Raw genomic sequence first — 13,880 nt, forward strand, 5'->3', positions numbered from 1 at the left:
AGCCACTACACCCATTTTTGTTGTAATTCTGCATTTAATTGTAATTATACTTCTTAATTTGACAAGCACCTAAACATCTACAATCTATTCACTTATCCTGTGCCTATAATCAATAATTCATTCTCTGAATAACTCCATAAAAATGGCAAGGATGATGAATATTTTCTTTCTCTCTCAGTTTAAAATAAAATCCATATTAGTTTCATCAACCGGCAATTATTAATGTACCTTACTTAACCAGGAATTGATTTGATTCTGACAAGTTCTTAATGTCTTTAAATTGTGGTAAATAATTGCTATCCATATTCAGCAGTTTAGTATACCAACATAAGCTGGTCTTATTTTAATGGAAGACATAGATGTAAAACCTTGCAGAATATTGGGTAAAAGCCTTCAATTGCAGACAGTCATTTATTTTGCTTTATGCTTGTGCTGGACTGGGTGTATGGGCAGCTACAGCAATAAATGGAGGATAAACAAAGCTTGGGGCTCAAAACTCAGAAGCAAAATCAAGCCGCAGATTCTTAGGTTAAGATTCAAACTTAATATATATGAAACATCTCATCCCTATTTCTATTTTTATTTCCTAATAATCTGAAAATTGTTATATAAATGCCTACTTTTTAGAAGTCCTCACGGGTTTGGCATATCTATTAATAATTCAGGAGTTTGAAAGGATAGCTTGTCAGTGACATTAGCTTGTCATAAAATTGGTACATTTTATCTTATGGATATGGCTGTATTACATATACCTCATATACACAGTATAACTTCTGTGGTAGATATTTAGCTCAGCTGTTTAGGCTTCTTTGTTTAGAACCTTCCCTCTGTAAAAACCTGTGAAACAAAGCGGAAAATACTGATAATAACTGTGGACAGAGGGACTCTGAGTAGAATAGGTCTTATCTGAAATGTAGAATGGCTGTGGAATAATTTAAGGAATTTAGTTTGTTTGGGAAATGTAGTAAGTTTAAAGATCTCATGGCTTTTAATTTCACTATTCTCTTCCATTTTTGACTGATACACAGCTCCACTTCACTGTCCAGTGATGGATGTTTTCTGTTCATACAGATGGTATTAAACTGCCCAGACCTCAGAAAAATAACAACGATAAAAAAAAAAAAAAATCCTGTTTCAAATTCACAGAATGCAGGTAGAGGTCTGCCACATGGATTTAGTAATTTGTTTATTTAAAATTGCACTGCAAGCATGAATTTCAGCCATCCTGCTGGAGTAAATTGTACTAAAGTGGGCTACAAGCGTTGTTTAGGCCCCAGACATAAGCCTCTTCCCAGTAGGAAAGCTTACACAAGCCTGCTGGAAAAAATGCTTGTATTCAACAACAAATCTAAATTCACATTGAGTAGTAAACCTTGGAATAGTCTGAAATGATGAACAAACAGTCACTTGAAAGCACATATTGTAGAAATATCCCATAAAGATACAGGAGCGTACATTAATCATGTGAGCTAGGACAATGGGTGACCTTTTCTAATAAGAAATGAAGCATCTAAAGCAGCCATTAGATTTTGCAGCAGCCCTATTTACTGTACGTCTGTGGCATTCATCATTGCACGATGTAAATGTCCTCAGACTGCTGACGTTTGCCAATCATCCTTCACTGAGAGGAAAATTGATCTGAAGCTTTTAGAGCACCACTCCCCAAATTCTGGCAATGCCAAGGCCATTATAGCTCCTTTTCAGCCTTAAAATGAACAAAGAGCAGCTGTTGAGCAAACAAGGTTAACAAAACTTGGAAAAGCATTAGCACTAATTCGTTTTTAGCACTTTTCAAAGCACAAAAGTTGAAAATGAATGTCTGAGATGGGCCCACCACTTTTCCAGGAGTCAAATCTAGGAAGTCATTGGTAAGACATCTAGGCTTCTGCTTTTAATAAAAATTCTTGTGCTTGAAGATCTAATTCATGTAGCATTTTTAATAAACAGAGGCTGTTATGTACTGAGATGTAGTCACTGCTTTAAGCTTTGGAGTTTAGTTCCAAAGTCTGGACAGAGATGATAATTAGAAATGCTGTTGAATAAAGATACATAATTCAGTGGCCAGGGAATGAGTTCTCTTGTTGGGCTTGTGAACTCTTACTGTCACTTTGAAAACTTGGGTGTCTACTACTCCTTCAAGACCTAGTTTCACTGGCACATTTCTTTTAGCTACCCTATTAGAATCCTCTGCTTTTGAAATTAGCCTCAGGCCTTCTCAGCTTCACAGAAAAATTATGTTAAAACAGCAGCTAAACTTCTGCAGATCAAGCAGGGGCCTTGAAACCATCTGTGGGTTTTCTCGGTTTATTTTTTCCCTTGTTGATCTGCCCGGCTCTTAACAAATAGCCTCCTGCTTCTGATTAAGAAGCCACCACTTGGACACCAGTGCCCTCCACAGACCCAGCTGTGTCTTGTTTCGCATCAGCACTGAGCCGCTGGTGGCAGACCAGGTTATAAAACATTAGGCTTCACTAGGTGCCAGAGAAGTTTCATGCTGGCTTAAGTACAGAGGGAGTTCTTTGCCACTGATGGAAGATCTGATTATGGCTACTAACAGGTGAGCCCTTGGTGCTATTACTGTTTTAGTTTGCATGGCATTTGATGCAGCTGACTTGTCTGGGAGATTGGGGAGATCTTGTCCCTTTCAAAGTGCCTTCTTCCATTTCTCTCTGATGATTCTGATGCAGTCTGTTAGGGACTTTCCCTACCTCCTCACCCAACAGCTCTCACGTGGAAAGCTTCTGTTAAATGCCATGTTTCTTCATTTCAGTGAACATGTATGTAATACTGTGTCACAGAAGATCATGTCCCTTTATAGTGTCTTCAATGTCAAACAGGAATGATCCTCTAATTCAGTGAAAAATGGGATTTGAGATTAAAAGGAGCTGCTTCAAGGCAAAGAAATTAGCGTTGTAGCTTCTAAAAAATGGGGACAACACTTTGATGAGAGAAAAAGCTGCATGCATAGCCTCATTGGTGGACTGCTGTGTGGCAGGTGCACCCGCCTGATGAAAATGTGCCTTCCTGGCTGTTGAACCTTTCTTGTGCCCTTGTTCTCAGGGCTTTATGGTAGTTGGGGTCTTTGACCAATAAAGGCTGGTATTGACCACAGGTCAGATTCGTCTTGGGTATAAATGGAGTCCCTGGGGGGAGCCATTTTGTGCTCGTCCCTCCTGGAGCAGTGTGCTGCAGGTAAGGACTCTCCCCTTGGGTTGGGATGCTGCCTGGGGAACCTCCTCGGGTTTCTATAGGTTGGGACACTGCCCGAAGAAGTTCTTCAAGGTCAAGAGTCCTTTTTTTTTTTTTTTTTTTTTTTTTTTTTTTATTAGGTGAGTGATTGAACGTTTTGGTTTGTTGTTAAACCCCTGGAGAGCGTTTTGGGTTGCGATTAAACCCTGGGAATTTGTGTGGTGATAATTTGTTCTCCTACTATGGACATTTGAACCTGCTGTTTGTATGTTTCTGGAGTGTTAATTAATTGTGCATAGATAATACATTTTATTTTTATTGTTTATTTGAGTTTCTGCAACATGCTGTCATCCCTTGTTTAGGTTATAATATTGGATTCAGTCTCAAGTTTTCCTCTCTTCTTGGGTGCTTATTATAGTCACTGAACGGAATGCCTGGGGATAACAAAGAAACCCAGCTTTGGAAGGGAACCAAGTCATTGTAATCCAAGTTTTGTTTTTTGGTGATATGGATTATTGCAAACCTTTCTCCTTGGAGATACCAAAACAACCCCTGTGAAAGCTTAGCTGGTCTATGATACAGCTGCACATCTTCCAAACAAGACAGCTAAGAAAACTATCAGTCCAGTTGCCCTTTGCTTTTCTTGGCACCTATATGCAGTTCCTGCTTAGACTCAGAGTGGTTTTCTTCGGTTTTAAATCCCTGAACAGAATAGGTCCTGGTTATGTCAGTGTCCACCTGTTTGCCTGTAGATTGTGATGTTAGTGACCAGCAACCAGTCTGGATTCACTGATTTTCAATGTCTGTGGACAAAACTTCATTTGTCTTTAAAGACTAAAGTTGACCCTGTGAATACTACGGGCAAGGTGTAACATTCATCTCTTTGTCAGCCACTCTAACAGATTGCAAACATGTATGCCATTGGTTTTAAAATTAAAATCTCCACCTATATGACACTATTCAAGTTCGTATGAAATAACGAGAGGAGTTCCATGAGCTTGTAAGTTTAGGGCAAGGGTGGACAGTTTGTGAGTTATACGTAGTGCTTGATCATATCGAATGCAGCCTGTATGCCTTGTCCTGTGTCAAGCAATAAGCTGTTTTGGACCAGGAGCTGATGGAAAATCCAGACCTCCAGTTATGAAGAAAACAAGTCACTAGTGAGTACCAGGTCACCTGCATCTTCCCAGCCCTCCCCATCCTGGAAGGACATTGCAGGCAGCCAGCCTGATTTTCTTGCCTGGGAACCACTGCAGGTACTTCCCCATCCTACTGGTCTAAAAGTCCTTGTGCCTTAAGAGAGACTACAGGGAGGTGGATGATCTCTGTCATCCCACTGCACGTTTATCAAGTTGGAGTCCTCTGATAGGAGAACCCTGAGAGATCGACAGATGCTTTCTGTCAACACCACCTTTAATAACATTTCCAATAGTGGCAATAACAATTAATTGAAATGAATATGTGCAAATACTGACTGCAGTCTACAAAATTTATAATTAATTGTCTGAAATGTTTGCTTTTGGCCAAATCTGAAGACTTGGATTCAGAACTTTTTTGTTTATTATAGTGTGCTTACATTTTCCTCTGTGGTTCAGAAATCCCAAATGAGCATCCTCTGTTACAACTCCCCATGAGCAGAGATTTTACAGAGGAAAATATGGCATATGATCATTGGTGTAGTTTCAATAATAAGCTGGTTACATAAAGGAAATCATCTAGCTGACTCTATCTATGAAGCTTCATTGCAAGACTTCTGAATAAAAATGTTTGAGTTCTGTATGACCTTTTTTACACCAAAATCTGACTTGCTGGCAGATCATGCATCATAAGCATTTTTTGTTAAGAGGTGGGAAAACAGGGAAAACATTTTCCAGTTAACGTTTTCCAGACCTCTGCTGCTTTGGGTGAAGAGTGACAAATAACATTACACATCAAAAGACTATTTTCATTTCAGTCTCTGTTCTTTCTGGCTTTTCTGTCTCTCTCTGTCCAAAATACAAAAAAACAAAACAAAAAAAAACCCCACACTGCCTCAAACTAGAGACAGCAGAGGAAGAAAGGCTATCAAACAAAACCTTCATAAGGAGAGAGTTGCAGAGGAGGGATATAGCAGTGGTATAGAAAATACCATTCCTTATGAAAATTCAGTCACTGCATCCATTAATTCTCACTCTATCAGTCACGGTCCCTGCCTGTCCTCAAGCATTAATGAGTGCCGTAAACCTGTCAGAAGCTCAGACCCTGAACCACACACAGAAAGCAAGTCTTATGTCCATATGCAGGATCTATCAGTGCCATTTTTCACTATAAACGTGAAGGTTTTCAGTTCCTACCTGATTAGTCCATAGAGGGATACTGTTTCTATGCAAAAATTTTTCTTATTTTGCAAGAAAATAGTGGGAATTCTTTACCTGTGAGTAACAGCCTGTTTTGTTGTGTACTCTTCTAGTCCATCCAGAAGGCACCTTTCCTTTAAATACCATTCTGCAGTGTTGTTGTTGTTCAGATCTTTATGCAAGGAAATACTAAATTTGACAACACAGTATTTAAAGTAAGATTTGGTAGGAGAGAAACTTCTTTCTTCCTTTTTGTTTGGTTTGTTTTAAATGCATATTTTAAAGATGTTAATTTAGCACCATTTCTTTTTAGCACTTGGAGGAGCTACCCTTAGCCATCAGTTTCATTGTGAAGAGACCATTTTTCTTCTGACAAGCTTGTGGGCATCCTAACCTATAATTCACTCAAATTTGTGAGGCATTAATTCTCTCTGGCAGCTCAATCCATTAAAGACAGTAAAGAATTTGGATCAATTAATACAGTCTTTTGACAGACGCAGTAATGAAATTGCTACTTCCATTCTTTTTGCCCTTTGACGTATGAGCCCAAATCAATCCCAAGCTGTTATGAGGGACAGTTTTTATGCCTGCTATCCAGCAGTGACTAGCTATTCTCCATGTATTCTTGAATTATGTCCTTGGGACTATTTATATAATATATATCACGGTAGAATATTAATATTTCCAGATTTATTCCTTATTTCTATTTGTAAAAATTTATCGTTTCACATCTATTCGATATGAAAATGGTACCAGACTCAAGGCAGGAAATGGGGCAATGTGGAACTGCCTTTCCACTCTTGGTGGCAATCAGAAGTCTTCTCTGTAGTCTGTGGAGTACAAGTCTGTGACAGGGACTGTTTACACATGCCTGAGTAACCCAGACTTTCCCCCAATACCCAGGTACTCATCAACTGAGTTTCTTAGAATGAAGAAATAGATGACTCCAACAGACAGGATGTAAAACCATTGGCATTGCAGCTGTCTTGCTGAACCAACCTGGCCTCCCTCTCTGATCCTCTGTTTTCAGAGGCATCAGTCATAGCTGGATCCAACAGCAGGACAGATCAGCAGTAGTGCTCATATTAGGTACATTTTTTACAGTTAAGCAACATGTATGAACATTTTTAGTACTTTTTTTACCTCTTTCATCATCTCATATCTCTCACTCAGTTTTATGGCACTGAGTTAAAATGGCCTTTAAACTCACCTCATAGGGGACCAGCGGTGTTGTAGACCTTGCTCATGATTTATAAACGTGTACAGTTGGCTTTGCTGAGGTACACAGCATGTTTATTTGTGTTTCTCTCCTTCCCAAATCCCCTGAACTTCTGCACCTTTTTTTGCTACAGTTTTATTTTTGAAGAGTACAGGATTTTTTTCTGCTTTGTTGTTTTATTATAAAGTATCAAATTGTTGTGTCTTGGATTTTTGTCAAGCCCAATGAAAGTTTAAGGCTAAAGGAGGTGTTGGGAAGGAGAAAGGGTTGATGTGAATACATATTATTTTCAGCTGGTGTCATCACCACCAATTTAGAAGTCCCTCTATTTTTTTTTAATATAGGTATTTATCCAGTCTGTGTAGTAACAGCCATCATGGTAACTAAATGTGTGATAGCTTTTTAACTTCTATGGTTACACTGGTAGACACTCTGAAAGGGAAATTATCACAGAAAAGTTGTTTGTGGTCTACCTCAAAGCTAGATTTTAGTAGCTTAAAGCATGAAAAGGTAAATGTACTGGTAATGAGTACATGTGTGGATGACAGAATGCAGGGAGGTACAGGCATAAGCAGCACTGGGTGGGGGGACCAGAATCATATGCCCAAAAGCAAAAGACCTTGAGAACTAAAGAGAAATGAGATCATAGGTGACAGTATGGAATGTACCACTAATTGTTGCAACAACATCTAAGCTTTAATTCTTATCAGTTAGAGATGGCAGATCAGGATCTGCTATAGGGAGATACGGCTGTGAAGAATATAATGGTTTCCTCCATGAAGTGTTACAACTGGAACACATTTAGAGAAGAGCTACCAGCATGTTCTAAGTTCTAAATCATATTTTATAAGACCCTGTTTTGCAAGAGGACCATGTCAGATATAGACAAGGCTGAGAAGGATTATCATTATTCATGCACCACAGAAGTAAATTCTGAGAAGAAAGAAAAGTTATTTAAGCTGGCAGAGAATTTTGGTACAAATTCCCAGAGATAGAATATAGACCAGAAATTAGAATCAGCTGTTTTCTGGTAAGATAAATGAGGTCTGGTATGATCTTCCATTAAGAATAGGTATTTAAAACAAAACAACACAAAAACAAACAAACAAAAAAAACCCCACAAACAAACAAAACCAGAACTGTTTTGAAAATAGTTTTTCCTAGCTTTAAGAAAAGCATATGATGATATTTTCTGTGACAGCAGAGTATTGGACCTAACACACTAGATCTGGTCAATCCCATTTTCTGTGTTCATAGAAGTTCCTTACACTTAGATATGTTATTTTGGTTCTTTAATACAATCAGTTGTACCCATATACATCTGCATTCACACTAAAATTGAAGTGTAATTGTACTTGAAATTAAAGTACAGATGTTTTAAGCACAGCAATTACTATTTTGCAGAGCTAACACTCAGGAATTGTTGCAGATTGTTTACAGATTTGTTTTCAGAAGCAGAAGTCTCCTAGTCCTTTCTATTTTCTGAGAGCAGATAATATTTGCTGAATAGATCAGGTGAAAAAAAACTCACAGGGGTATATACACTCTATATTTGCACTTGTTCTTCAGGCCCATTCAGACTTTTACTGTAGGTATGTGTGATTCATTCTACATGGACACCAAGTAAGTTCTAAATGTTAAAGTGAAATTAAAATAAGCTTTTAAAATTCTTATTTATTCTTCCTGTTTTGTATTTTTCTCAAAGCATGTCTGAAATTCTGAATGAGACTACATAATGCTATTCTTTGCCTATTGAAAAGACATTCCTCATGTTTTGTACACTGGCTCAGAAAGTATAATACCTGATGCATTTTCCTCATTTCACTATGGAGATGTACATTATAAAATGGTTTTAGCTTCATCTTCTGAATATTCTATTCAGAAACAGCATTAATGAACTGTCTACCATCTTTATCACTCATTGCTAATTCTTTGCCCACTCAGTTCTTGACCTGTCTGGCATTTGAGTATCATAGACATACTTTGTTCTTCATTATACTGTTGTGTACCTTTATATATATTGTGTACTTCAAATAACAGGATACTTAAACCTTCATTCTGAAAGAGCATTTTAAAAGTTTACAGAAAGTCTCTCAAAGCTACTGGAGTCCTGACAGCATCTTTTAATGATGTCTCACTGTCTACTGGACTTTTGGTCACATCTGCATTTTTACATCTTACACTCAGCAGAGACAGCTGAGTATGTTAGCAGTAAGAAATCCCAAATATGCCCTGGATATAGACAGTGGCACAGTAAGGATGGATTTAAGAGACAGCAGAAGAAATTTTTTTGTGTGTTTAACTGGCTGCTTGAGTGCAGTTCAACGCATGTATTTCAACTGGGAGTGAAAACATAAAATATCTTGATCATATTTGTCCTGAAAATGCCATTTCCTTTCCTTTAACACTTCTTTATTTAGTACTAGTGTAAACCTTGAAACAAGAGTATTTCTACAGGTGCCAACGTATCTCTGGAATGAATATAAGTATGGAAATAATCTTTGGTATGTATGGAAGAACAGAGTGCAAATATGACTTATAGATTGTGTGTACATTTGGAAATATGTTTTACTTGGGTATCACGAAACACTGTAAGTATCTTTTAGGAGGCTGTGCGATGAACATGAGTGGAAAACTGAGTTTTTTAGCACTGGTCCTTAAAAACCCCAGCTTGTGTCTAGGATGAGTGAGGCAGCTGAGCCATAGTTTTGATGTTGATTTTTTGTTGTACATCTCGAAAGAAAGCACTGGCATCTGTCTCACTGAACACCAATATGCCATGCAGACAAGCTTTTGCGATATTGAACCCACAGTGGTTTTGTAAGCTGAGGAAAACTACAGAAAATACTTGAGGAACTGTTTAGTAAATGCAAGAGAACGGGTAGCAAAGATGGAATCTTGAGAATGATTTTGACCTGGTATGGGCTTGAATTCTGGGTTGCAGGAGAAAGGAGATAAAGTAAGGAAAAAATATCTGAGGACTAATTAGCCTCTGAAGAAGCAGGCATTTCTGCTGGGTTATCAGAGCAGCAGCCTGGCCCTGGTGTGACCCAGCCTGGAATTCTCACCCTACTTCAATACGAGTAAACTGATGGACGGAACTGGTCTGATAGTTTTATGAAGCATGTGGTGGCCTCTACTGGTGAATCTAAATGTTACATGGACACTTGCGCCTTCTCAGAATTCTTAAGAACTCTGGTTATTCACAAGGTAAAGCTTAGAGATGTTTAATATTCGCAGACCAGCCAGTCTGGGGTCCTGTCATGGTTGTTATTTCTCCCGTAATGCAAATGTGGTGGTCTCTTAGGTTATGTCTTCTAGTCCAAGGAGTTTTCTCTCCTCAACTTGAAATGGCGTTTGCATGTATCTGTCCAAAGAGATACATTCTCTCTTTTTGGGTGGTACACAGAAGGATCCCATGCTTAGCATGGAATGCCACAGTCTTTCTTGTTGTATTTTTATGCCTTTTGGTGGATCATGAAATAATGCAGTAAAAACTGATTTCAGATTGTTTCCTGAATCATTCTTTTATTGTAGAGGCTTTGTGTCTTGCTGGTATGAATTCATTTTATATTTCTTACCTGTGTATCCCTCATAAGATCATGTGATATTCAGATAATTCTTACATGGTTTATTGTAATTTATTATCAATAAAGCAAAAGTTAATGGGTATTTAAGAGGAGGTTACTGCTTTTGCTCAAAGTCTGCTAACACTTTATTTGCTCCTTCATTGCTAATTAATTTGTTGTATCTTCACAGAGATCTACTGTAATGTAATAGAAGTTCAGTCATAACATTTGAATTTAATAATGGGAGCTTAAATAAGCTGTTGATTTTTCCTTCTCTAATAGGGCTAACTTCCCATGAAGTAGTAGCTTTTCACTTTATTATAGAAGAAAAAAAGGCTTCTATAGACACAGTATAACTAACAGGATCACAAAATGAATGAAAGCTGGAACATGAGGCAGGGGAACAGAACTGGAGCTTGTTAACTCCAGGATCAACCCTTGCATAACTGGTTGAAGTAAGGGAGTTTTCTAGGAGATTTCCTTCAGTCTAAGTGGTTAGATTTCAGAATTCACGCTTTATTAGCACTCCTCACTGGAGTCCCAAGAAAGACATAGAGGTTTGGGTCTCCGTTTCCTCCTGTGCAAACCAAAAGGTGGAACTGATAATAAATACTTATTTGTAAAACATTTTGATATCTATGAATAGCATTCCAACATAACAGTTTATTCTTATGTGAAGATTGACCCATATTCTACCATCTACATTTACACTTTAATCAGTCTTTTCTTATCATAAAAACCTGTCTTTGCATATAATCCTGTCTCTGTGTTTTCAATGCTTTCTTTCTATCATGTGCATGTTTATTCACTTGCCTGCATGTCATATTCTTGTTTTGAAGCTGCCGTCTCTATAGAAATACTAGAGCCTCAATTCAAATGTTAACTTTTCAGAGTTGTGGGAGAAAGGGAGAGCATAAAGGAAGACTTAACTTGCTTTCCACTGAAAGCTTAACAGGAATGTTGAGCCTCAGCCACTTCCTCATAGGAGATGTTTGTGTATATGGGAGCTCTGATTAACCAGTTATAGGCCATTGTTTGATTTCCAATTATTTGCATTACTGGGTTTGGTGTCAGGTTTGGCTACCATAAGAGATGAAGAAGGGATAAAAGTCACCTTCTTTCTAAGCCAGTATTGAAATTCTCCCTTCTGTTAGGCTAATAGGACACATAGGGGAGCTCTTGCATAACTTGGGGTCCTCTTTGGCATCTATGTCCAGATGCTGACTAGACAGCACTCTGGTGACCTGGATACTAGCTTTACAAAGTATCTGTGACCTAACCCTGTCAATATCTCCTCCTAGGTCTTCTCCATTTCTTTGTCCCATTGTACATAACACTGACATAGGAAATCAGGCTTTATACTGGCCCTGCTGTGAGAAGGGGGTTGGAGCAAATGAGTTCAAGTGTCTGTCCAGCACGAGCCATTCTATGATTCTGTGTCTCAAGGTGATGATGACTTGAATCAGTAATCAACAGCTGAAACAAAATCAAATCCATTTATTGTATTTTCCAGCCATTTCATAGGCTGCCATGTCATCAGTTCCTTGTTCAGTTCCTCCAGGTGGCTTGTGTTTTGTGTTCTCATATCACTGTCCTCTCTGGAACATCATGGTAGCATCAAGAGGAGTCCCATTGGGGCAGGTTATCCTTCTCCTCTCCTGTCAAGAGGTGTGCAGTTGGAAATGCCCTGTTGTAATACAGGAGCTGGAAGAGTGGGTACACTTATGTAATCTTTCATTAGTAGATATCTTCCTTGAATAATTTCTTAGCTGGCAAGGTCAAAACAACTCTTGAAAAATTAAACACACTCCCTGCTGTGAGAGCTGATAATTACCTCCAATCACACTAGCATCAGTGAAGATGCTCCCATTTCTTTGGTGTGGCTGTCAATCTCTGCTCAGATTCCAGAGCCAAATGTAAGTTTGTATTGACAGCATACTCTGCTGTACCTTCCTTCCCAGAAGAAAAGTCTTGTTGGTGTTTAAAAAAAATATCTTTGGGCCATCTCAAAAATTCTAGCTAACAACTAATATGTCTGTTTGTAATCAAAGCACCAATAGTGACAAGTTGCATGACTGGAATAAATAGTGACAAGCTGCATGACGAATACTGCAGCAGGGGCGTTTGCCCCTTGCTTTTGATGTTCTCATTCCCCTTGCTTGCTTTCTGCCAGCTGCAAGGCTCATCTAGCCCTTCTGTGAGCCAGTGCATCTTGCTGAAGGTAACACAGTAAAACAGTGAGTGGCTTTTTGCCAACCTCATGAGCTGGACTGACTCACCAGAGGATGGAGCAGTCACTGGGGTCAGTGCAACAGAAGCAGACTCGCAGACTCACCGACTCTGCTGGAAGAGTTGTAAGGCACCAGTTTGTTTTAGCCAGATGGGGAAATCTCACGCAAGCTGTGTCTCCCGTTTTGTCTGTGGTTCTATCAAATTTCATGGCAGACCTGGGAAAGTCCACGAACTGGAGGTATTTTATGTAGTCTAAATTATTTTGCTACTAGTTTTTTATTAGTTTCTTTCACAATCTATAGCCTGTGCCATTTCTAAGGATGATGGAGGTTCCTGTTGCAACCTGTTCCATGTTCTAGCAATCGAATAGCTCTATTTCATGCAAGAAAAACCTGGTAAGCCCTGTGGAGATGAATTTCTTCTCCCTATTTTTGCATTCCAACATTGCTCCTTCTCAAGAGGATGTGATAGAAAACAATGTTTAGCTCTATTTCCTCTGAACAAAATGAAACCAAACCTGTCACAGAAGAATAACTCAGTGCAAAACTGATAATAATGAGGCTGGTCTTATGAGCAGAAGTCTCTCAATCACAACATGCTCCCCACAGGACAGCATATTAACGGATACTGCATTGTGAATTGTCTTGAGAAAAGGCTTCTGGCCAAAACACTGACATTCACAAGCAGCTGCTGCACTCAGAGAATGAGAAAATGTAGGTTTTAATTATCTTGGGTAAAACAATCAATTTGGAGTGTAAGGCAAGTTAGGTTCCTGAATATTACTGATCACCTGGAAAATCACAATGAATGTATGCTTTTCTTCTCAATCTACCTTTCAACCTGCAGCTCGTTCCCTGGACTGTAACAAATGCATTAGGCTTTGCTTAGCAAAGCAGCACCACTGAAGAAAAGCCATGAAATGGAACTTGAAAGAAAGTGGTTTGTTTAAATGAAAAAAGGTATGCTATTACTCATCACTCGCTCCTCACTCATTTCATATGGATTTAACATACTTACATGTGATTTCCACTTAAATAAAATAGTCTATCTACCAATATCTTCTCAGCACCAACAACCAGAAACCATAGTTCTTTCCTGTTGTTTCCCACTATTTTTTTAAGACCATCACAACATGATGCCTTAGATAGTGTGTATGATTCTGGCTAACACTAAATATGTACATATATCACCTTTCCCGCTATTCTATCCTGCTAGAAGCCATAAATGCCTATCTTGAAACTCCCAGTGTTGTGTGCAAAGTCCAGGGCTTGATTCCAGTAAATGCAGGCCAATGCTGGCATAGTAACACCGGGTGGCAGCAGTGGGTTTTTAGCC

The sequence above is a fragment of the Tyto alba genome, unplaced genomic scaffold (genome assembly GCF_018691265.1).
Source record: "Tyto alba isolate M040663 unplaced genomic scaffold, T.alba_DEE_v4.0 Super-Scaffold_27, whole genome shotgun sequence".
In the NCBI taxonomy this organism is placed as follows: domain Eukaryota; kingdom Metazoa; phylum Chordata; class Aves; order Strigiformes; family Tytonidae; genus Tyto; species Tyto alba.